This window comes from Mastigoproctus giganteus, chromosome 6 (genome assembly GCF_048544385.1).
Source record: "Mastigoproctus giganteus isolate SK-2022 chromosome 6, ASM4854438v1, whole genome shotgun sequence".
Taxonomy (NCBI): Eukaryota; Metazoa; Arthropoda; class Arachnida; order Uropygi; family Thelyphonidae; genus Mastigoproctus; species Mastigoproctus giganteus.
The window spans coordinates 161906746-161930435 of NC_143580.1; the positions used below are offsets into that span (position 1 = coordinate 161906746).

Consider the following 23690-nt stretch of genomic DNA (forward strand, 5'->3'; position numbering starts at 1 on the left):
TCTCTGCTAGCAAAATTCCTAGATATCATGGAGTTTTGCCAATGATATATACAGCAGGCTCCCGTTATAACACGGTTCGTTTTACGCTGATTCGCTATAACGCTGTTCTTATATTATAACCCATATCTGACTATAACGCTGTCACAGATCACTATAACGCTCTTTTACAGATTGAATTTTTGGCATATTTATCGAAATCGTTTAATTTGATGGAGTCGATAGCTTGAAAATGAATACCAAAACAGCATTAAAACGTATCCCATGCCAACTTGAGAAATTTTCCCATGCTCAGTGAAATTTTCTCGCATGCTAATTTAATTGCAGCACAGTGACTTGTTACGTAGTTCCGAGATCAACATTTTAAAAAATTATCAAGTATATTGCTTGTAATATTTGCGTTATATGCATTTATCCAAAGTCTAGTCATCACTCAGTACCGTATTAGACATTGTGCGAAATGGACAGTTTACTTGAACATTGTATCATAATTAATGCAACCAACGCAGTTACATTTTCAAAGAGTTAATAAGGGCCGATAAGAATGAAAAAGCAACGTCTGAGCGCAGTACGAAGACTATAAATGTAAGAAAAAGACTGAATTTGAAAATTGAATTAGACGTTTTGAAGCGAATCGATTCCGGTCAAAGACAAGCGGATGTGTGCCATAATTTAGGACTTGCAAGTTTAACTGTAAGAACAATTATAAAAAAAAATAATAAAGAATTAATTTTAGCAGCGGGAAAGATAGCTGTTCCACTACAAGCAACTAGGGCTAGGCCGGCTATTAGGATTGAAATGGAAAGACTTTTAACTAATTTTATTGAAGAGATAATATTCAATGCAGAATTCAGTTAAGTTAAATATTATTAAAAAAAAAAAAAAGAGAGAGAAAGAGATTAGCCAATATAAGGATCTGAAGAAAACTCACCTTAAAAAAAAAAAAAAAAAAAAAAGTGGAACCATTTAAAACTAGTAAGGGCTGGTTGAATGGATTTAAAATCCAGGGAAAAGCCGCAAGTGCAGATTAAGGAGCCAAAACTTTCAAAAAAGAACTTGTTAAAATTATTGAAGAGAGATATTGTGTTATACTTCTCAACAAGTTTTTAACATAGATGAAGCAGGACTTTTGTGGAATTGAATGCCTAAAAGAAGTTTCGTATTGAAAGAAGAAAAAAACATGCCAGGTTTCAAAGCGGCGAAGGATCGGTTGACTTTATTGTTGGGTGGTAACACTGTGGGGGGTTTAAAATTAATACCCTTTTCAGTTTATTTGGAAGAGGGCCAAAGTTCAACCCAAAATCGACACATTTTTCATTATTAAATTAAATCAATGATTTTAATTGGAATTTTAAGTTTAATTTTGATACGTAAGTAGTTACCACATAATTATATACGTATGTAATGCAGAATATTTTATATGTACAAATATTTGAATATTAAATATTTTGACCGACATTTTGTGCATCTTTTCACTACCGTTTATTATTGATTAGGCAATATCCTATGGCACCGACCGCAACTCACAAATACATATGTTACCTTATGGAAATGCACCGCTCGCTTAGCGTGGATTCACTTAGCGCTCTGTTTTTACGGAACGAATTATCAGCATTAAGCGGGAGTCACCTGTATAGGAATTCTGCTAGCAGAGACAAGGAGGTCTCTATAAGAGAAATACACACTACAGCAGGCACTTTTCAAATAGCAGGTCATAGATAGGTTCTATAAAAGCTATAAATGTCAAAACTTACTCCATTTAAAAAAATGGAGTAAGTTAGGACATTAATCATTTTAAAAAACTTACTCCATTTTAAAATTTAAACATTCAGTTAAAAATATGCCAAATGCTTAAAGCATTTTCACAGTTCTCACAGAGGAGAGTCATCTGTCCACAGCATGCATAAGTAGGTATAATGACTGTGTACTATACAGAAGCAAGCAAGAACAACTTCCTCTCTATGGTTCCTGTAAAGAGTAGACTGTCAGAGTTCTATTGCAGGCTTTATCTGATAGTTTGTTTTTGCCACTGGGAGAATAATTTGGAGCATATCATATGCCAGTAGTGTGTATACGGGATTAAGGTTATGACTATTCTGAGATTGTGATGATCCGGATGCAGCATCTGCCAGATTGTTACCTCTGATCCCAATATCGCTCAGGATCCAGCAAAACCAGATGTTGAATCTATATTCATAAAGAGAGTATAACTTCTACTGAACTCCAGACAGGACTGGATGATGATTATATCTCATCACTGATAATGTAATTAAGGAATTTGTGTAATGTAATGAAGGAAATTTGTGTAATGTAATTAAGGAATTTGTGTAATGTAATTAAGGAATTTGTGTAATGTAATTAATGAATCTGTATACACCTTTGATATTTATGAGTTTTAATGTGGTTCAAGGTTTTTGGAAAGCCATTTGTTTTCCAAAAAATAGCAGGGAAAAAAACAAAAAAAAGGAAAGGCACCGCTACTGTTGGATGACTGCCCAGCTTTCCCTTTAGCTGATATCCTGAATTTGAAAGATGACAAAATTTGAGTCGTGTTTCTCCCAAGGAACAAACTGCACTAATTCAGCCCATCAGATCAGGGCATTATTTGACCCTTAATGCCTCCTATTGTGGTGAGCTACTTGCTGGTGTTATGAACTCAGAAATTCAATTTCTACAATTTCTGAAAACATTAACAGTGTAAGACAATGCATACAATATTGGATTTGTTGGAGAAAGTAAGCTCAGCAGCAATTGGAAACTGCCAGAAAAAATGTATTGGAAAAGACGAGATCACTAATAATAATCTTGAATTAACAGCATTTAAGAAGCAAAGGCTGCTTGAAACGTACTTAGTGGCAGTCTTGGAGCAAATGATCTGGCTGCTCAGACTGAGATGGATGCAGAAGCTCCAATTGCACATTACCTGAGCAAGGAAGAAACTGCAGCCTCTGAAGAATGGGAATACAATCAACAGACTGAAGTCCAGTGACTGAGAAGATAATGTGGATGACTTGTAAGGAAAAATCACCAGAAATTAACAAAGCACTTGAAAACATTAATGAGATGATAGCGTGGTTAAAAGATCAGAGTGACAGCGAACATCTTCATTTATTGCATCTGACCACTATTAAGAATTATGTACCTAAAAAAAGGACTAAAGGACTTTGGTCCTTAAAGGACGAAAACAAGGACTTTGGACTAAAGATGAATATAGCTAAAACAAAAGTAATGATGAACAAGTATGCCACGGAAAGGGAAATAATGATTGAAGGAGCAGTAATTGAAAAGGTGGAGTCATATACTTATCTGGGACAAGTTATTAGCTGTAATAATGATAAATGGCTGGAAGTCAAGAGAAGAATAAATTTTGGATGGATAGCATTCAGGAAATATAGTCACATACTGAAGAGCAATATCCCAGTTTGTCTGAAACGTAAAATAATGAATCAATGTATACTCCCCACCATGACTTATGGAAGTGAAACTTGGGCACTCACCAAAAGAATGGAAGAGAAGCTGAGAACTACACAGCGAAGAATGGAACGAATTATATTGGGAATCAGACTGTTAGATAAGAAGAGAAACACATGGATTAGGCAGCAAACTCAAGTAAAGGACATTCTTATCAAAACTAAAGAACTAAAATGGTCTTGGCCAGGACACATAGCTAGAAGACATGATGACAGATGGACTAAGAAAATAACAGAATGGTACCCAAGAGGAGCTAGAAGAAAACCTGGAAGACAAAGGTGGAGATGGATAGATGAAATTCATGAGTTTTTGAGTAGTAAATGGATGGCCAGTGCTCAAAACAGAAGGAACTGGAAAGTTGCTGGAGAGGCCTTCATCCTGCAGTGGATTGAAAATGGCTGATGATGATGATGACCTAAAAAAATGCAGTCATCAGTTCCAGCAAACTAAATTATATGACTATTTCAGAACAGATGAGTAAAATATAAGGTCCCAACAGCATTGTGTATTAGTAGAATGTAAAGAGAATGATATAACCTCTAATACTTTGTCTTTTAGTCACTATACTCATAAAACATTAGTAAAAAAAGTATTTATTTACTAAGTAAAGTGTATTTATTTTAAAAAAAACTGGGGGGGGGGATGGTAAAATTTTTGAGTCTATAATGCACTTTGCTTATAACATGAGTACTAAAGTTTTCAATTGACACCCATGTTATTTTGAGGTACTGTTTTTATTAAACTATACATTTGCAAATATTGATACTGAACTTCATATATATCGAATACTGAACTTCAATTGCCATTTCACAGCCCATCTGCCTAGCATTTCTGGATCCTGTTTCAATGGCATAATGTCATTCCTCTCATTGGCTGCCCTTCCAGCCTTTGCAATATCTGTGGACGTTGACATTAAGTCTAATGTGCCTTCATCTAAATCACTGATAGGTGTGGAGGCACCAATGGCGAGAGCTGAACCCTGGGGGACTCTATTAATAACAGGGGTCGGTGAGAATTGCCACTCTGTCTTCTCCCACTGAACCATCTCTTTATTCATAGTAGAACCTTGCCTCTAATGCTACACTGCTCCAATTTGTACAGTAGTCTTTTATATGCAACAGTATCAAAAGCTTTCCTGAAATCCAAGTATGTGCTGTCGAAAATATTTTTTTGAATCTAGTTCCTTTGTAACTATGTTGTAGTATCCAATCAAATTGGTCAAACAAGGTTTCCCCTTAACAATCCCATGATGTGTCTGAGCTATAATTGCAGCCTTGTCTAGATGATCCGGCATTACTTCTTTTACCAGTGACCCCAACATTTTCCTTGGAACAGAAGTTAAACTAACAAGTCTCTAATTGCTCATGTCATGCTTTGGTCCCCGTTTGTGAAATGGAGATACATTCCCTCATCTACAATCCACGGGGACTGTCTCCTGAATCCAAGGTAAAAGTAAAGTGCAGCCATTATCAACCCACTGCAGGATGGAAGCCTCCTCAACAATTCATGCTGAGGGAAATGGACCATAATCTGCCACGCTGGTCCAGTGCGGGTTGGCAGATCGACCGTATTCAGCAGTCAGGGGCTTGAACCCCAGTCTATTCAAAGAGCGTGTGCTACTGCACTCCCGCTCCTGCCCACTTGGCTACGGAGGCCTGAATCCAAGGATGCTCTCTTAAATATGGATAAAGGTTTCCATACTTCCTTCGCTGCCTCTGTTAATATAAATCGATCAGTCCCATCCACAACAGTGCTTTCTTATTTTAACTTCAACAATTTCTCTTCCACTTTCGTCTCAGTTATTACAAAATCATTTAGCTCGCTGTCAGAGTTTGATAAACTTCCAGCATCCTCTTCCCTAAAGAATTCCTCATGTGTGAGTGTAGATGCAAAATACCCATTCAGTTTATTAGCAACTTCAGCAGGAACGTCAACAGTCTAACCATCCATATCACATGGACCAATTTGATTCATCCCCTTCCTTCTAGTGTTCATGCGAACAAAATCATCAATAACCCAAAAATTAAAACTCTTGGCCTTCAGGTTCTGCCCCTGAAGAAAAACAGACCCAGAATAATTTCATTGATACGGAGAAGGACCTTACCTCTCGACATCTTTAAAGGAGGAACTCTTTATGAGAAACTTACAGCAAGAGTACCCTGATGAATAAGTAAAGAAGTCTTTGCTGTTTTTTTTTTTTTTTTTGCATCCTTTGGAAAAATTTTTTTTCCAATCTGCCTTCTCTTGCCTAACTTCCTTTGTGACCTGATTACAGACTATTTTATATCTCCCATAAGCTACTGTGTTGCCCAATAATTTGGTATGCATCCCATGCGTTTTTCTTCTCTGCCACGAGTTTCAGCAGTTCATCTGACATTTATTTAAAATTTAGGAATACAGTAATACCCCGAAGTTACGCGATAGGTGGGTCCGACGAAAATCGCGTAAGTCCAATTCGCGTAAGTCGGGGTACAACTTTGCATATAAATACATATAAATTTTGCTTAATTGGGACCAAGGACTAACAAAAACACTAGTTTAGAAGAAAAATATTAATAAAATTGCAGTTCTTTATACATATTAATACAAAATATGTATTAAAAAAATAAATGACTTACGTAAAAAAGTTATTTCGATGTCGATGGCTTCATAAAATCTAACAAATTCGTCTGACGACACAGCGCGTTCTTTTTTTCACGCAGAATTTCTTCGTAGCAAGCTAATAATTTTTTTATTCCTTGCTTTGTAGCTATAACGCGTTCTTCGTTGGAGTCTATGTTTTCTAAAATTTTTAAGCCCTTTACAATTGAGCCCTTTTCAATTTTCAACCTGTCAAGTTTTCAATTGTCGTGTGCTTTTCGCCGTTGCTTCATTTAGGCCTGTAGCATGTGCAATATCACATGGTCTTTCATTTCGCTCAAAGCGTTTCACAATTTCATATTTTTTCTCTATCGACAGAGGTGGACTGGCCATAAGCCTTACCGGGGAAACCCCGGTGGGCCAGTGTGATTTTGGCCATAAACCATAGTATGACGCCACTATAAATTTTCCCGGGTAAGAATTTTTGACCCAGTCCGCCTCTGTTTATCGATAATTGCTTTTCTTTTTCTCTCTGAATCTGCAGTGTCTTCACCAGGACGCTTCCTTTTCACACCTTTTAATTAAGTATTTTACTCATTTTTAGGGAATAAAGCGCAATTACAAAACGAGGAGGCACGCTTGATACGCATAAACAAAGCTGCGCGCACGTAGCAACTGAATAAACAACACCATAAAGGCAGAGATACACTATTAACACCTCACATTTCTAGGGGTTACTACCATAAAACAATAAAAATCCAGTTGCGTTTCTGCTAGTGAAATCTGTTATAAACTGGTAGTAAACTCGATCTAATTGCATTTGCGATTATACCGATAGCTGGAATTGTGTTGGTTTTTACGTTATTATGGTGAAATGTGTTTCCCCTTCACTGATATAAAAAACATAAAAGCAGCAAAGTTGAATTTTGTTCATCTTTCGCTCTCATTCTCCGCCGTCGCACCGTATATCGATAACATATGAAAAACGACCTTGAAGATAGTGGGCGGCAGCGTTGCCAAACGAAAAAAATCAAGAACCGCGTAACTCCGAGTTCGCGTAAGTCGGGGTATTACTGTATACAGTGAAGAGTATTTCTTAGGTGGTATGAAAAGCCTAGAGCTTCTATGATTAATTCATTGAATGCTTCCCATTTAGAATTTGCTGATGGTAACATCATCAGTTGATCCCACTGTATAGAATTAAAAAACTGAGACCACTGTAGTCACTTTTACGAAAGCAAAATCCCTCACTTTAGCCTTAATGGTAGTTACACCTGTAAGTAAATCACAAATCAATACACTGTGATTGCTGCCACCTAATGGTAATTTTATCTACATATTCAAAATGCATGAATAATCACTGCTGATAATGAGATCAAGAGTATTATTTCGTCTGGTTGCCTCTCTAACATGCTGCAGTTATCAAATAAATCCACAAGTCTTGCTAGTGTGTGAGTGACAGAGCCACAATTCCAGTCAATATCTAGAAAGTTAAAATCCCCCATTATAGGACATTCTGATATACTGGCCCACTATATGTATAGCTGTTCATTGTACTGATTTGAGTCATTAGGCTTATAACACACTCCTACTCTCATTTTTGCTTTTCCGCTGCTTATGACACACCAAACTGACTCAACATTGCACTCGCTGCCTATGTCAATTGGATGCACTCTTTTAGATTTTATGTGCTTCTTAACTACAGGCATAAACCTATCCTCTTTCCCTCCTGTCCTGTCTGTCCTTTTTGTAATTACAGACTGGTGTGTCCAGCCAGCCTGGACCACATCACATCACATCATAGAGCCATCACTTTCAAACTAAACAGGCAATTACAAATAACCCAACACTCCTCGTTGGATATCAAAAGGTATAACCTTAAAAAGGCAAACTGGCAGATTTTCGCAGAACGTACAGAAGCTAAGCTGCAAAATCAGGAAAATGAGTGGTCTAGATCGGACGGCTGTAGCCTGGAAAAACAAGCACTGACACAAACAAAAAAAAACACAAGCACTGACTATGACAAACATTTTAACAAGAACAGCAAACCTGTCTATCCCATGGAAAAAACCAAGGAAGCAGGCAGTCCCCTGGTGCTGTCCTGAACTGACTATACTCAGGAGAAGGGTGCACCAGGCGAGGAGAAATTTTCAAACAACCAGAACATCTTGGCCACAAAATGAGGTGGATGCACTAAGAGATTCTTATAGAACTCTAAGGAATCAGTATACAGCCCTCATAAGAGACAATAAGAGACAATAAAGAGACAATAAAACTCTAAGGAATCAGTATACAGCCCTCATAAGAGACTGGAGGCACTTGGTGGGAACTACTGCAAACAATAACCCCTGGGGAGTTGTCTACAGAATAGTGACCAATAAGCTGCCAAGAGGAGGTCTTGGAAACTGTCAAACCAGATGGAACCCCAACCATGTGTTGGGCAGATTCTGTAAATAACACCCTAGCAGTATTATTCAAACTAAAACCAGGGATCATTCCCCCACCCAGCTAGACATTATAAAAGAAAACACCGAATATGACAATGCCAATATCGAACCTCAGTTTACTGTACAAGACTTAGAAATAGCACTATCTAAAACCAAAAACAATAAATGCCCAGGTTTTAGCCTTTTAGAGGAAGCAGGTTTACATTGCAACAATCAATATGGTTTTAAGCAAGGCAACTCTACGGAGGATGCCATGCACCACCTACTGAACACAGTTAAAAAAATCAGAGGAGAAATATATGCTGGTAATCTCTATTGACTTTGCTGGGGCATTTGACTTCTGGTGGCCTACTGTCCTTAGGAGACTCCACCAGGCAAATGCCCCACAAAACCTCTATAAGGTAATAAACAGCTACCTTACAGATGGGTGTTTCAGTATGCACAAGATTCCAGGAATTATTATTATTATTATCAGCCATATGGTACAAGGAAGGAACTCTAAGGAATCAGTATACAGCCCTCATAAGAGACAATAAAAAGGAATACTGGAGGCACTTGGTGGGAACTACTGCAAACAATAACCCCTGGGGAGTTGTCTACAGAATAGTGACCAACAAGCTGCCAAGAGGAGGTCTTGGAAACTGTCAAACCAGATGGAACCCCAACCATGTGTTGGGCAGATTCTGTAAATAACACCCTAGCAGTATTATTCAAACTAAAACCAGGGATCATTCCCCCACCCAGCTAGACATTATAAAAGAAAACACCGAATATGACAATGCCAATATCGAACCTCAGTTTACTGTACAAGACTTAGAAATAGCACTATCTAAAACCAAAAACAATAAATGCCCAGGTTTTAGCCTTTTAGAGGTTGAGATAATCAAAAATTTAGCAGAAATAGCACAAGTCAAATTATTAGCACCATATAATAACCATATGACAGAAGGCATATTCCCAAAAATATGGAAAAAAGCTGTGTTAAGATCAATTCTCAAAAACCCCAAGAAACTGCCAACTGATCCCAAATCATATAGATATATAGATTAGCTCAAATACTACATGGAAGCAGGTTTACATTGCAACAATCAATATGGTTTTAAGCAAGGCAACTCTACGGAGGATGCCATGCACCACCTACTGAACACAGTTAAAAAATCAGAGGAGAAATATATGCTGGTAATCTCTATTGACTTTGCTGGGGCATTTGACTAACTCTGGTGGCCTACTGTCCTTAGGAGACTCCACCAGGCAAATGCCCCACAAAACCTCTATAAGGTAATAAACAGCTACCTTACAGATGGGTGTTTCAGTATGCACAAGATTCCAGGAATTATTATTATTATTATCAGCCATATGGTACAAGGAAGCCTGAGGCTTATGCTGCACCAGCCAAAAAAAAAAAAAAAAAAAAAATTCCCGAGTTACCCTGAGAGAGAGAGAGAAGTAGAAAGGAATCACCAAGAAAGAGAAGAATGATGATATCCAGCTTAGGAGTCTGGGTTTGCCAAACTCATACACCAGATTGACAAGCCCTGTGAATAAAGGCTGCCTGCAGGGTTCAATCCTTGGTCCTTTCTTCTGGAACATTATTCTGGACAAATTTCTGGCCTTGGATCTGGGCCCTGTGGAAAGCCTTGCCTTTGCAGATTACATGATTTTCCTTGTAAAATGTAACACACGAGTGGTGTAGAGCAAAGATCAAATGCAAAGATCAAAGAATCTGCAGATAAAGGAACCACTAGGTGGCAGGGATCACATTGTGCTGAAGTGGGATTTACTCAGAGGTAACTACCATCAGGGGTAAAGGGAAGGGTTTTTGCTTTCATAAAAGTGACTACGATGGTCTGAGACAGTATTTAAATTCTATACAGTGGGACCAACTGATGATGTTAACAACAGAAAATTCAAAATGGGAAGCATTCAAAGAACTTATATTGGAAGCTACTAGGCTTTACATACCAACTAAGAAATATTATTCAAGGTTTAGGCCTAAATGGATGTCAGATAAACTAATGAGACATATGGCATTGGAAAACAAATTTGATGAATTTGAGGTCTTGCTCAAAATATCAAAGGCAGATATTGTTGGGATATCAGAGACTTGGTGTCACACAGATATAAGGAATGCAGAACTGGAATTTGGGGAGTACAATGTGTACAGAAAGGATAGACAGGATAGGAAAGGAGGAGGGGTTATGCTTTAGTTAAGAAACACATAAAATCCAAGGAAGTGAAGCCAGTCGACATCGCTGGACAGTGCAGTGTCGAATCAGTTTGGTGTGACCTAAGCATTGGGAGATCAAAATTGAAAGTAGGAGTGTGCTATAGGCCTAATGACTCCGATGAGTATAATAAGAAACTGTACAGGGAAATAGAGTGGGCCAGTAAATCAGAGAGTCTTATAATGGGGGATTTTAATTTCCCAGATATTGACTAGAATTTGTGGGTTGGTCACTCACACACTAGCAAGGCTTTTGTGGATTTATTGGATGATTGTTTTCTACGTCAGCATGTTCCGGAGGCAACTAGAGGGAGTAATACTCTTGATCTGATTATCAGTAGTGATTCTTCATGCATTAAGAATCTGCAGATAAAGGAACCACTAGGTGGCAGTGATCATAGTGTGCTGAAGTGGGATTTACTCAAAGAGGTAACTACCATCAAAGGTAAAGGGAAAGGTTTTTGCTTTCATAAAGGCGACTACGATGGTCTGAGACAGATTTAAATTCTATACAATTTGACCAACTGATGATGTTACCAACAGTAAATTCAAAATGGAAAGCATTCAAAGAAGTTATCTTGGAAGCTACTAGGCTTTACATACCAACGAAGAAATATTGTTCAAGGTTTAGGGCCTAAATGGATGACAGATGAACTAATGAGACATATGCCAGAGAAGAAAAATGCATGGGATACATATAAATTAACATGTGACACAGAAGATTATGATAGATATAAGTTGATCTGTAACCAAGTTACAAATTAGGTTAGGCAGGCAAAGGCAGATTACGAGAAATATTTGGCAAAGGATGCAAAGAAAAACAGCAAAGAGTTCTAGTCTTAACAAACTAAATGAATATTTTGCATCGACATTCACACATGAGGAGTTATTCAGCGAGAGGAATGCCAGGTGTATTCAACTCTGGTTACAGATAATCTTGTAATAACTGAGAGTAAAGTGGAGGAAAAATTGTTGAAGATAAACACAAGAAAGGCACCTGGGGTGGATGGGATCTATCCAGTTATATTAAAGGAGGCGGCAAAGCAACTAAGCAAACCCTTGCCATAATTATGAGGGCATCCTTGGACTCAGGGGAGGTCCCCACGGACTGGAGATCTGCAAATGTATCCCCAATTCACAAAGGGGGATCGAAGGGTGACACGAGTAATTACAGACCAGTTAAAGATGCATTGCGGGATCATCTAGACAAGACTGCAGCAATAATTCAGACACAGCATGGGTTTGTTATGGGTTGTTGTTGTTGTTGATTAAGGGTTTTTTAGACACAAGGGCATCAAAGCCAAGATGTGTCTTTTCAGCTTTTTTTTTTTTTTTTTTGTGACTATTTTCAGATTCGTTTGTCAAATTGGATTTTCTAAATGAAATTAAACAGTTCTAGATTTGCAGAATTATCTAATATCTGTTGTAGGGTAGGTGGATTCTGGTTATTACATAGACTTTGGAAGCAATGTAGTCTGGAATTTCTGAAGTGCAGGCATACTAATAGGATGTGTTTGACACTAAGCTGAACTTGGATTGAAAACAGAGAGGGGGATTCTTATTAGCTAGTAGATGATAATGCGTAAGTAAGGTGAGTGTGGCCAATTCTTAATCTCGCAAGCATTACTTCTTCTTTGCGACTTTTTCTGATGCTTGATTTCCATATTTCTGGATTCGGTTTTATTTCTTGGAGTTTATTATTAGTTTGATTTTCCCATATTTGAGTCCATTCATCTTCACTTGCTCTAATAATAATTGGTGTGAAATCAGTGTATGGTACTATCATTGTTTCGTTTGATTGTTCTGATGCTGACTTGGCTGCATTGTCTGCTTTTTCATTGCCTTCTATTTCAGAATGTCCTGGAATCCAGCAAAGAGTTATTTCAGGGTGTTTTTTTTTTGACATCGGTAGATAAGAAAGCTAATTTCTTGTAGAAGGGGATGATGGTGAGAATGTTGTATATCCTGTATGGCTGAGATAGCACTGAGCAAATCGGTATATATTAAGACAGAGAGGGATGACTGTTGACATATTTCTCTTAATGCAAGCTGTATAGTATACAGTTCTGCAGATAGAATGCTGCACTCAACTGGAAGGGATTTTGAAATTACATGCGAAAGGAACACGGCTGCTGCACCTACATGTGATTGGGACTTAGAGCCATCCGTATAGATTATGAGTTTCCCAGCGTGTTGCGAAGTATAGTTGGCATACAACTGTCGGATATTACATAGTGGAATGGTATTTTTTGGCCACTGAGCGAAGTAAAGATCAATGTTTATATAATGTCTATTCCATGGAGGTAAAGGCATATTTGCACTTTCTGCAATTTTATTGAGATCGAGTTTCCACTTTTGTATTACTTCTTGAAGACAAATCCCAGGAGGTCTGGGTTCATTAGGCTTGGATTCATAAAGTGTTGGCCATAAAGGTTGGTTGAGGTATACCCAACAGGGGTGAGTTGGAAAGCTTCTTATATTGGCAGAGTAGGCATTGTCTTCTAAGATAAAGCGGAGGGTCTTGTGCTTCTATATACAAGCTCTGTACTGGTGAGGTTCTGTAGGCAGCTAGTGCTGATCGAAGGACACTGTGTTGAATGGTGCTCACAGACCGTAAGATGCTGTTTTTAGCTGATGCATATACAGTCAGTCCCCGTATAGCACGATAGTTGTGTTCCTAGAAACCCTTGTGCAATATAAACAGGCCCTATGGGAAAAATAGGGTTAGGTGCCGACCACCCAAGATTGAACCCACATTTGTAACCAAAACATTACCAAACACAATAAATAATCGTAATAACATACTTACGTATTTTATTACGACTATTACGTAATAAAATATTGCTAATGTTTTTGCTTCTATCGTAAGCAAACTTGTTTTTTGTTTGATTTTCTATCCAAACAGATGACAGCCGTTCCATCTCTTCCAATTCTTTTTGTCTTAATCTAATGGATTTTTATTACATTTTGAGTTGTTCCTGCTATGAAAGTTTTTATTTTCTCTGCATTCTTTGTAATTCTCGGCTTTGCCTCATTTAGGCCTATAGCACGTGCAGTATCACATGGTCTTTCATTTCGCTCAAAGCATTTCACAATTTCATATTTTGTCTCTATCGACAGAGGCAGACTGGCCATAAGCCTTACCGGGGAAACCCCAGTGGCCGGTGTGATTTTGGCCATAAACCATAGTATGAGGCCACTATAAATTTTCCCGGGTGAGAATTTTGACCAGTCCGCCTCTGTTTATCGATATTGCTTTTCTTTTTCTCTCTGAATCTGCAGTGTCTTCACCAGGATGCTTTCTTTTCACACCTTTTAAGTATTTTACTCATTTTTATGGAATAAAGCACAATTACAAAACAAGGAGGCACGATTGATACACATAAACAAAGCTGCGCGCATGTAGCAACTGAATAAACAATACCGTAAAGGCAGAGATACACTATTAACACCTCACATTTTACCAAAGCACATTTCTAGGGGTTACTACCATAAAACAATAAAAACAATTTCCAGTTGCATTCCTGCTAGTGGAATCTGTTATAAACTGGTAGTAAGCTCGATCTAATTGCATTTGTGATTATACCGATAGCTGGAATTGTGTTGGTTTTTACGTTATTATGGCGAAACATGTTTCCCCTTCACTGATACACAAATACCTCACAAACACTTCACAAATACCTTTTCAGAATCTTCTCTTCATTCCTATCGTGCTGCGTTCGGTTGGGGTGATTCTGCATTCAACTGCTATTTCTTGTAAACACAATCATGCATAAGCGAATTCGGTTCGTGTTATATAAGATATTGTTCCCCTATTTATAAATCGTGTATGATCGAATTCGTGTAGTGTAAACACGTGTTATACGAGGACTGACTGTACTATAGCTCCATAGTCTATTCGTGACCGGATTAGAGCATGATATAAATTCAGCAGTGACTGTCTGTCAGCACCCCACGATGTTGAGGATACTGCATGAAGGATGTTTTAGTTTCTGGAGGCACGTAGTTCGTAGATAGGTTACATGTTTACGAAAATTTAATTTGGTGTCTAAATTCAGATGCAATAATCTTATGGAGTCCGTCATCAGTATTTCTCTGCCTTTCAATTTTAATACAGGTTCCGGATTAAGCGATCGTAATTTACAGAAGTGTACAGCTGCTGTTTTCCCCTCGGTTAATTGATAGCCATTGCTTTCTGTCCAAGTTTCAATTTTGTTTATTGCTATCTGTAGTTGTCTTTCAATAGTAGCCATGTTCGATGATTGACAGGAAATAGCAAGATCGTCTGCATACATATAAACTTCTACCGTGGCTGGGATGTCTCTTATAATGCTACTGGTACGTAACGCAAAGAGTGTGGCACTTAAAATTGATTCCTGAGGTACTCCTTGTTCTTGTATGTGAATTTTGGACAGCTCATTCTGGAATCTTACTTAAAAGGTCCTGAGGTGAAGAAAATTCTGAATGAATCTAGGCAGGTTACCTCTCAGTCCAAGTTTGCATAAGTCTTGGAGGATTCCATATCTCCAGGTTCTATCGAATGTTTTTGGTAATATCGAAAGTTATCATTACCATGTGCTGTTTTTTAAGAAAAGCATTTCGAATGTGAGCTTCAACCTTGATGTGGACATCAGTTGTACACCTGTTACGGCGGAAACCAAATTGGTGGCATGTTATAGCATCTTGATCTTCAACAATCCAGACAAGTCTTTTGTGAACCATCTTTTCTATTATCTTTCCTAAACAGTTGGTCAAAGATATAGGACGATAACTATTGGGGGAGGCAGCATCTTTCCCCGGTTTCACTATGGCTACCACAACTGACTGATGCCATGAATCAGGGTAAACATTCTCCTCAAAGATTCTAATGTAAAATTTCAGTAATATAGATTTTGAGTTTGAGTTGAAGTGGCAAAGCATTATGTAGAAAATGCCATCTGGTCCAGCAGAACTATTTCTAGAACAAAAAAATGTCCGTGGAAAAATATAAGATTGCTTTGTAAGAAAGTTAATTTTATATTTTTCCAAGGACATTTTTTTGCGTCTAAATGAGTCTTCGTAAGATTGAGATGATGAAGCGACTGCAAAGGTTTCTGCTAATGCCTCTGCAATATCAGTTGAAGAAGAAATATCTATTCCTTTCCAAGCCAGGATTACGGCTTTGGTTTGTTGACACTTTCCACTGAGGATACGGATCTTTCTCCAAATTATTCTGGGGTCAGTGTTTCTGCAGATGGTAGAACTGAATCGAATCCACGCATTCTGTTTCGCTTTTCTACAAATTCGGCATGCTTCAGCTTTCAGCCGTTTATAGTTTATAAGGTTCTCCATTGTAGCATTTTGGCAAAAAATGTTCGAAGCTTTGTTTTGTTTTCTTTTGGCAAGAAAGCAATCCCTTGTCCACCAACTATTATATCTTTGTTTCGTATGGTTAACTTTTGGTATTGCGCTGGCAGCAGCTCCAAGTAGTTCTTCTTCTATATGTCTAGTGGCATTATTAATAGATGCAGTAAGTATCAAATGGTTATCAAATTGCACTGTTTTTGAAAACTTCTCCCGGTTAGCTCGGTGAAAATTCCACGTAATTCTTTGGTTAGATGTATAGTTTGTATCCATCTGTATTTTGCAAATTATAGGAAAGTGATCACTGTTGTGAAGGTCAGTTAATACTGTCCAATCAAAACTAGGATAAACGGACGAGGAACATATGGACAGATCAGGAGCAGAGCTTGGTCCTGGAGGCAAGTGGATATAAGTATGCACACCGGTATTCAGTAGTGTTAAGTGATGGTTATCAAGTACAGTTTCGATCATCCTCCCTCTACGATTTATGTTCGGGGAACCCCACAAAGGATGATGGGCATTTAGATCACCTAGAAAGCATACAGGTTGGGGCAGTTGATTAAGTAAATTGTCAAGTTCTGCAATGGAACATGAAACGTTTGGTGGAATATAAATGGAGATAAGAGTGAGATTAATTCCCAGCACAATACGAACGGCTACTGCTTCTAGATTAGTGGAAAGCTGAACAGGTTTCAATAGTACATTACTACGAACTAATATTGCTACCCTACCTCTTGCCGGAGACTCAGAACATCTGTCACGTCTATATAGCGTATACCGTGAGAAGTATGGGGTATCGTTTGATGATAAATAAGTTTCCTGTAGAAAAATACATGCAGGATCATGCTGGTGCATTAAGTATTTTAATTCGTCAATATTGCTTCTTAGTCCCTACAATTCCATTGAATAATTTTCTGTGTTACTTGGGTTTAGGTTAGGTGGATTGGTCTTATCGTTTGTTTTTCCCTCGATCCTGTTTATATTTCTCTAGTTTTGAAAAGACTGGGCGAGTTGTAATATCCATCTCATCGTCAGCATGAAGCAGGAGAACAGCATCTTCATTATCTGACTTCTCATTGATTTCCATAGTTTGTTCAGTTGGTTTATTTTGTGTACGATGAGCATCTTTCTCCTTTGATAATGTGCCTGAGTTGGAAACGTCTTGTTGTGACTTGGATGGCTTTGTATTAGTAAAATTTGATGGACTCCTTGTCTTTGTTGCTGTCAGTGTCACATCAACTGCAAGGATGGATCTAGCCCATTAAGCAGGAGATAATTTAGGAGGAATAGTAATATAAGTCTATGTTGAAAATTCTTTGGTGTTTTTGACTGCATTGGAATATGTTTTGGCAGGAATCACATTAAATATCTGTTTACGTGCCTCTTAGTATGACACATTTTTCTCTACCTTGTACTTCATTATTTTCTTTCCCATTTTCCATAATTCGCAAGTTCTAGAATATGCAGGGTGGTTACCCTGGCAATTGTGACACTTTGGTGATGCTGTTGTACATTCAGTTTGGGAGTGGTATGATGAGCCACACAGGGGACAGATTGTCTTACATTGGCATGCTGTTTGAGAATGACCATATTTCTGGCATTTAAAGCATCTAAGTGGATTTGGTATATATGGTCGGATCTTACAGGAAAGGTAGCCAGCTTTTACTGATTCTGGGAGATTCAGACTGCTGAAGGTAAGGATAACATTTCTTGTGGGTGTAAGGACACCATCTTGTTTGCTCATAATTCCCTTAGCACCGACAAGACGTTGTGCCTTGTTCTTCAGCAATTTCTTCCTCAGAAACATCAAGGAGGTCCCATTCTGAGATGATTCCCTTTGAGGTGTTTAAAGTTCTATGCAGGTTACCGAAATGGGAAGGCCTCCAAAGGTCGTTTGCTTCAGGAGTTGTCTAGAATGACTGGGACTGGAAGTCTCTATAAGAAGATCTCCTGATTTGACAATTTTGGGAGTACCTGCTACAGCCTCTATGCTTTTCTGCACAAGAAATGGCGATAAGCTACTAAGAGGTTTCGTTGATAACGAGTGTAAAATTAAAAAGCAGGTAGGTCATGTGAAGAATCATCTTTTTTGATTCTTTTTGCTTGAGATGGCTCAAGTTCATGCGAGAACGAAGGCTCTACAGTCAGTGATATTAATGGATCCATAATTGCTCCTTTTCGCCCTGAGTACTGGATTATACGCCATGTGGAGACAGGAGCGTTGCCACCAGTGACCAAGCGATAAGAGATTAGTGGTTAGTGTGTTAGAGAAATTGGTTATATATATATATAAAAGAAAGGTGTCTTTCCTTCCTTGATATGAAGCTTACTTCTTTATTTAGAAAAAGTCAAAATTAAATAACTTTATAAAGAAAGAGGGTTTGAACAATCTCTACAATCTGTTGCTTAGAGAAAAGACGCTTTCAAATCACTTTGGAAATATCGCTATGATCACTCGCTTGGCACTCGGGGCCATTTGTTAAGGGAAAGTCTTGTCTGACAAATTTGATAGGATATTATGATGTGGTTACAAAGGAACTGGATGCAAAAAAATAATTCTGATATCATATATTTGGATTTCAGGAAAGCTTTTGACACTGTTGCGCACGCAAGACTACTGTACAAATTGGAGCAGAATGGTATTAAGGGTAAGTTGAGTGGGAGAAGACACAGGGTGGTAATTAATGGGTGCTGCTCATCGTGGACTAATGTTATAAGTGGAGTCCCTCAGGGTTCAGTGTTGGGTCCATTATTGTTTTCTGTATTTATAAATGATATTGATGATGGTATATCAAGCCTAGTCCAAGTTTGCAGACGATACAAAGGTTGGCAGGGTTGTTAAGGACACTACTGACGCTATGCTGCTGCAACAGAATCTGGAAAGGTTGAGCAGATGGGCTGAGAGGTGGGGCAAATGAAGTTTAACATTGACAAATGTAAAGTACTACTTATGGGAAACAGCAACCCCAGAGCAACGTATCAACTCTGTGGTACGACACTGACAGTGGTAGAGAATGAAAACGACCTGGGGGCTATTGTGCAGGCAGATATGAAGTTCTCCGAGCAGTGCAGATGGGCTGCAAGAGTAGCTCATGGTGTCTTGTCAATGATATACAGGAATTTTTCTAGCAAGGATAAGGAGGTGATTATTCCCTTGTATAAGGCAATGGTCAGGCCACACCTTGAGTACTGTATACAGGTCTGGAGGCCTCATTTTAAGAAGGATGTTGAGCTGCTGAAACGAGTACAGAGAAGGGCAACAAAATTATACAAAATGGAACGAAGGGTTGCTCTTACGAAGAAAGGCTTAAGTTTTGCAAATTACATGTTTGGAGACTAGGCACCGGTGAGGTGATCCGATAGAGGTGTATAAAGCCTTGAATCGTTTGAGCATGCTCAATGCCGATGGGATTCTTCCTCTTGCTCAGAATAATCACATGAGAGGGCATAAATTCAGATTGAGGAAAGACAGATATAGGATAGATGTGCGGAAATTAGCCTTTAGTCAGCGGGTAATTGGTTGGTGGAACAGACTTCCATCCCTTGTCGTGGAAGTTGATAGCCTAAATAAATTTAAGGCTCAGCTGGACAGGTATTTCGAACGAATGGAGGGGTGAAATAGGTGTGTGTGTGTGTGTGTGTGTGTGTGTGTGTGTGTGTGTGTGTGTGTGTGTGTGTGTGTGTGTGTGTGTGGCTGATGCTGCATAAGCTTGCTTTCTTGCATCATATGCCTCTACTAATGCTAATGCCACCCTCTTGGAGGTGCAGGAGTGGGCATAAATGCGCATGTTCAAAATATTGCCTGAAAAAACCAAACAAATACTTCTAAAAGACAATTTTGACATAAAAAGATGTCCACAAATCAAAATTAACATAACCACTATGAAAATGGTAATGGAACTGAAATATCTTGGAGTAGTCTTCGATTCAAAATTAACTTTTTATCCCCATTTGATCTACTTGGTGAAGAAAGTGAGAAATTATGCAGGTATAATTGCAAGGATCAGTCGAGCAGACAGGGGGGGGCCCAAAAGAAAGACCCTAGCAATCATATACTGTGCAATGTTCCTACCTGTTATCACCAATGGAGCCGATGCGTGGTTCACCCACTCAGCCATAGTAAGAAATAGGAAAAAATCAGAATCGATACAAAGGACAATACTACTCACTATTACCAAAGCATGCTGCACAGTAAGCACACCTGTGCTACAGTTCCTGACCAGTGCTCTCCCACTTTACCTTGAAGTAGCCAAAAGAGACTTGTATTATAGACTTAAAAAGGGCATACCTACAGAATTTCTGGGGATAGCCCATGATATCAACACCTTCAATGCTGAAAGACAAAGAATAGCCACAAAGCTCCATGAGCTATGGCAAACGAAGTGGGAGCAGGAAACCAGAGGTCTGGTTACCAAATGGTTTCTGGCACAGTTGGCAATGGTTAGCCCAAAGCCACCTAAGTGGTATGCCTCTGGACTTTTTACAACATTTATATTGACAGGTCACAGCTCCCTAAAGGCAAAACTAACCTCCTTAGAGCTGACTGCTGACCCAAACTGCACCTGTGGCAAGAGTGAAGACAGGGCACACATTCTATATGAATGTATAATATATGACATCCCCAGAACAGAGCTAATAGCACAGATTGGCCCCCTTCCCAGGGGAGAAGAATTTCGGTTCATCATAGAAGAGGAAAACTATAAAGCCTTTACATCATTCACAAAGTATTCGAAATGTGGAGAACTATACAAAGAATGGCAATTCAGCCTCCCCAGCAATTAAACAATAGTTAAAATTGCCCAATAGTTAAAACCTGACATGGCAAAAACCCGCAGGACTACCCTGCCATGTGACTGAACCTGGGGCCCACACCAAATAAGTAATTACATAGGGGACGGAGCTGTACATGCAGCCAGGGAAGCAGATTAGCTGAAAAATATCAGGAAGCTAATAGCAAGGGGATGCAATGCAGAACGAAAGACAGAATGAATAGACTGGGCACTGAGTGAACTAGGAATTATGATAAAAGGGCATAAATAGCAGTTTTGGTGAAAGAAAGAGTGATCTAGGAAGAGGGAAAGAGAGAATGAATGGGAATGAGTGAAGGAGCAAATGTAATTGGCCAAAAGAATACAAAGTTCATAATAACTTTATATATACCAACAAACATTTACTAACAACACAAACACTATCACTGCATTCTCCCTGACCTGCAAAAAACTTGTGCGGCTAGGCCTGCACCACAACTGAAGAATAATAGTAAGTTGAAGTGTCCAGAGAATGCAGTGTAGAACACGAGTCGAACAAATGAAATGAAAGCCAGAAGAATGAATGAGAGTGTTGTTGTTATTTGGTTTTTAGGAGCATTAGCAACTAAGGCCATATTGCTCTGGGGATATGCGGTGGTCATTCCCTGATCTTTCTGCATCCTCCGTATTTGGTTGTCACGGGCTCAAACCCCGGTCTAATCAAGAAGTGTGTGCTGCGCACTGCTGCTCTTGTCCACCTAGCTACGGAAGTGCTGAATGAGAGTATAAGTGTGTGAGAAAAAGCACACAAACCATAAATGCTACAGTTAATAACCATCTACGGTTAATAACACTAACCATCATTGCATCCACCCCTGGTGTGTGAGAAAAAGGAGAGTGCGTGAGTGTGGGGAAAAAAAAAAAATTATATATATATATATATATAAAAAACAGAGGAAAAAAAAATAACACAAAAAAAAGTAAAATAAAAAAAAATAAGAAAAAAGTATAAAAACAGAATGCAAGTAGAGTGAAGTAAATGTGTGTTTCTCCTACCCTTTGCCTGGTGGGTTCCCGACTGCAAGCTAACATGTCCCACTCCCAGAGCAGGATGAGCAGTTTGACCTTCCTACCGGATTCAACACTAGATGGACATGACACATCACCGATGAAGACATACTGCGGCTTTGCTGCCGATACGCCATTTGGCGATCTGAACTGGGTACTCTAACCCGGTTCCCTTTAAAACCCCATCCCAGGGCAAGGGAGGGAGGAGACAGGTCTCTGTCTCCCCCCCCTCCCTGCCTCCACCATACTTCACCTGGTGGGGGCTCGTCTCCACTGACCTCTTTTTTGGGATGCCTATTCCATCGTTCCCATTTCTTCTACCTGTTTTCCCCCAGTCTTCAGTCTCCTCCACCCCCACTAAACTGACTGAGTACACACTTAACAATGTCACCAAATTGAAATCAATGTCTGAATTCTACTGCTTTCTTGTAAATCTCTATCGGCCAAATTCTAGTGTTCACTTTTTTTTTTAGGCCTTACCACTGAAATCCTTGGAAATTAGGTGGTTGAGCCTGCCAGGGTAATGGTGCCTAACCTGCTTTCTCGTGGCAAAGTGTGGGCAACGGTGGGTTCCAGTAGGGGCCCAACGGTTAAATGGTCAGAGAAACAACAGAACATTACGCTACACAACAGACCACTCCCACACACTTTTTAAATCTCTGGCCCCCACAGGGTTCTGTGTCACTTACAAAGAATACAAAGCGGAGATGGGGTAAACCCCTGGTGCTGTCAGACAACTAACACACTTTACACTTGTCCCTTTTGTAGTACACTTTTGGCACCATTTGCAGACACAATGCTTGTGTTGGTACCTCAACACCACAAGCTACCCTAACTAAATAAAGGGCCATTTTGACTAAAATAGAGCTGACACCATTCAGTTTGGGATGCTGATGCTGTCACAGCATGGGATGTCTGCCGGTGCTGGCAGGGTATCATGGCAGCACGATTTGTTGGAATCACAGGGGAACTCAGAGATAAATGAACCCTGTGTAAATAAATGAAAATAATGATTCTAAATCAGAATGCAGACACCCCCCCCCACTTGGCTGGTGAAAATAGTAAGTACCATTGACCATCTGGGGTAAGTATCATTGACCATCTAAACAATTCATCTAGAATGAATTGTTTAGTTGTTCTGGACATCTTACTGATGTGGCCCAGTGTGTTATTTAGGCTATTAGCTTCCACAACAAAAGATGGAAGCCTATTCCACCAATCAACTACCCGCTGGCTAGTTCTAAAGGCAAAAGGCAAATTTCCGCATATGTATTCTACAATTGTCTTTCCTCAATTTCAAACACAGATTGAAATTGAGGAAATGTTCTTAGTCTGGGGGCACCTCCATAGCCAGATGAGCAGGAGCAGCAGTGCGTAGCACACACTTCTTGATTAGACCGGGGTTCGACCCCATGCCCACCAAATAAGGAGGATGTGGAAAGGTCAGGGAATGACCACCGCATATCCCTGGAGCAATATGGCCTAAACAAACAAACAATCTTAGTCTGAGCAAGAGGAAGAATCCCATCAGCATTCAGCTTACTCAACCCATTCAAGGCCTGTTACACCTCAATCAGATCACCTCGCAGGTGCCTACTCTCCAGGCACTGCAGTTTGCAGAACTTAAGCCTTTCTTGGTAAGAGCACCACTTTGTTCCCCTCACCAATCTTTTTGCCCTTCTTTGTACTCGTTCTAGCAACTCTATATCCTTCCTAAAATGAGGCCTCCAGACCTGTACACAAGCACTCTAGATGTGACCTAAGCATTGCCTTGTATAACAGGATAATCACCTCCCTGTCCTTGTTAGCAAA

The 23690-nt window shown here is 39.2% G+C and overlaps 1 protein-coding gene across 5 annotated transcripts in view; it reads right to left on the reverse strand.

Annotated features, from left to right (window-relative positions):
* LOC150084708 (golgin subfamily A member 5-like) overlaps positions 1 to 23690 on the reverse strand; it is a 322239-nt gene that overhangs the window by 63566 nt on the left and 234983 nt on the right. The window lies entirely within an intron of this gene.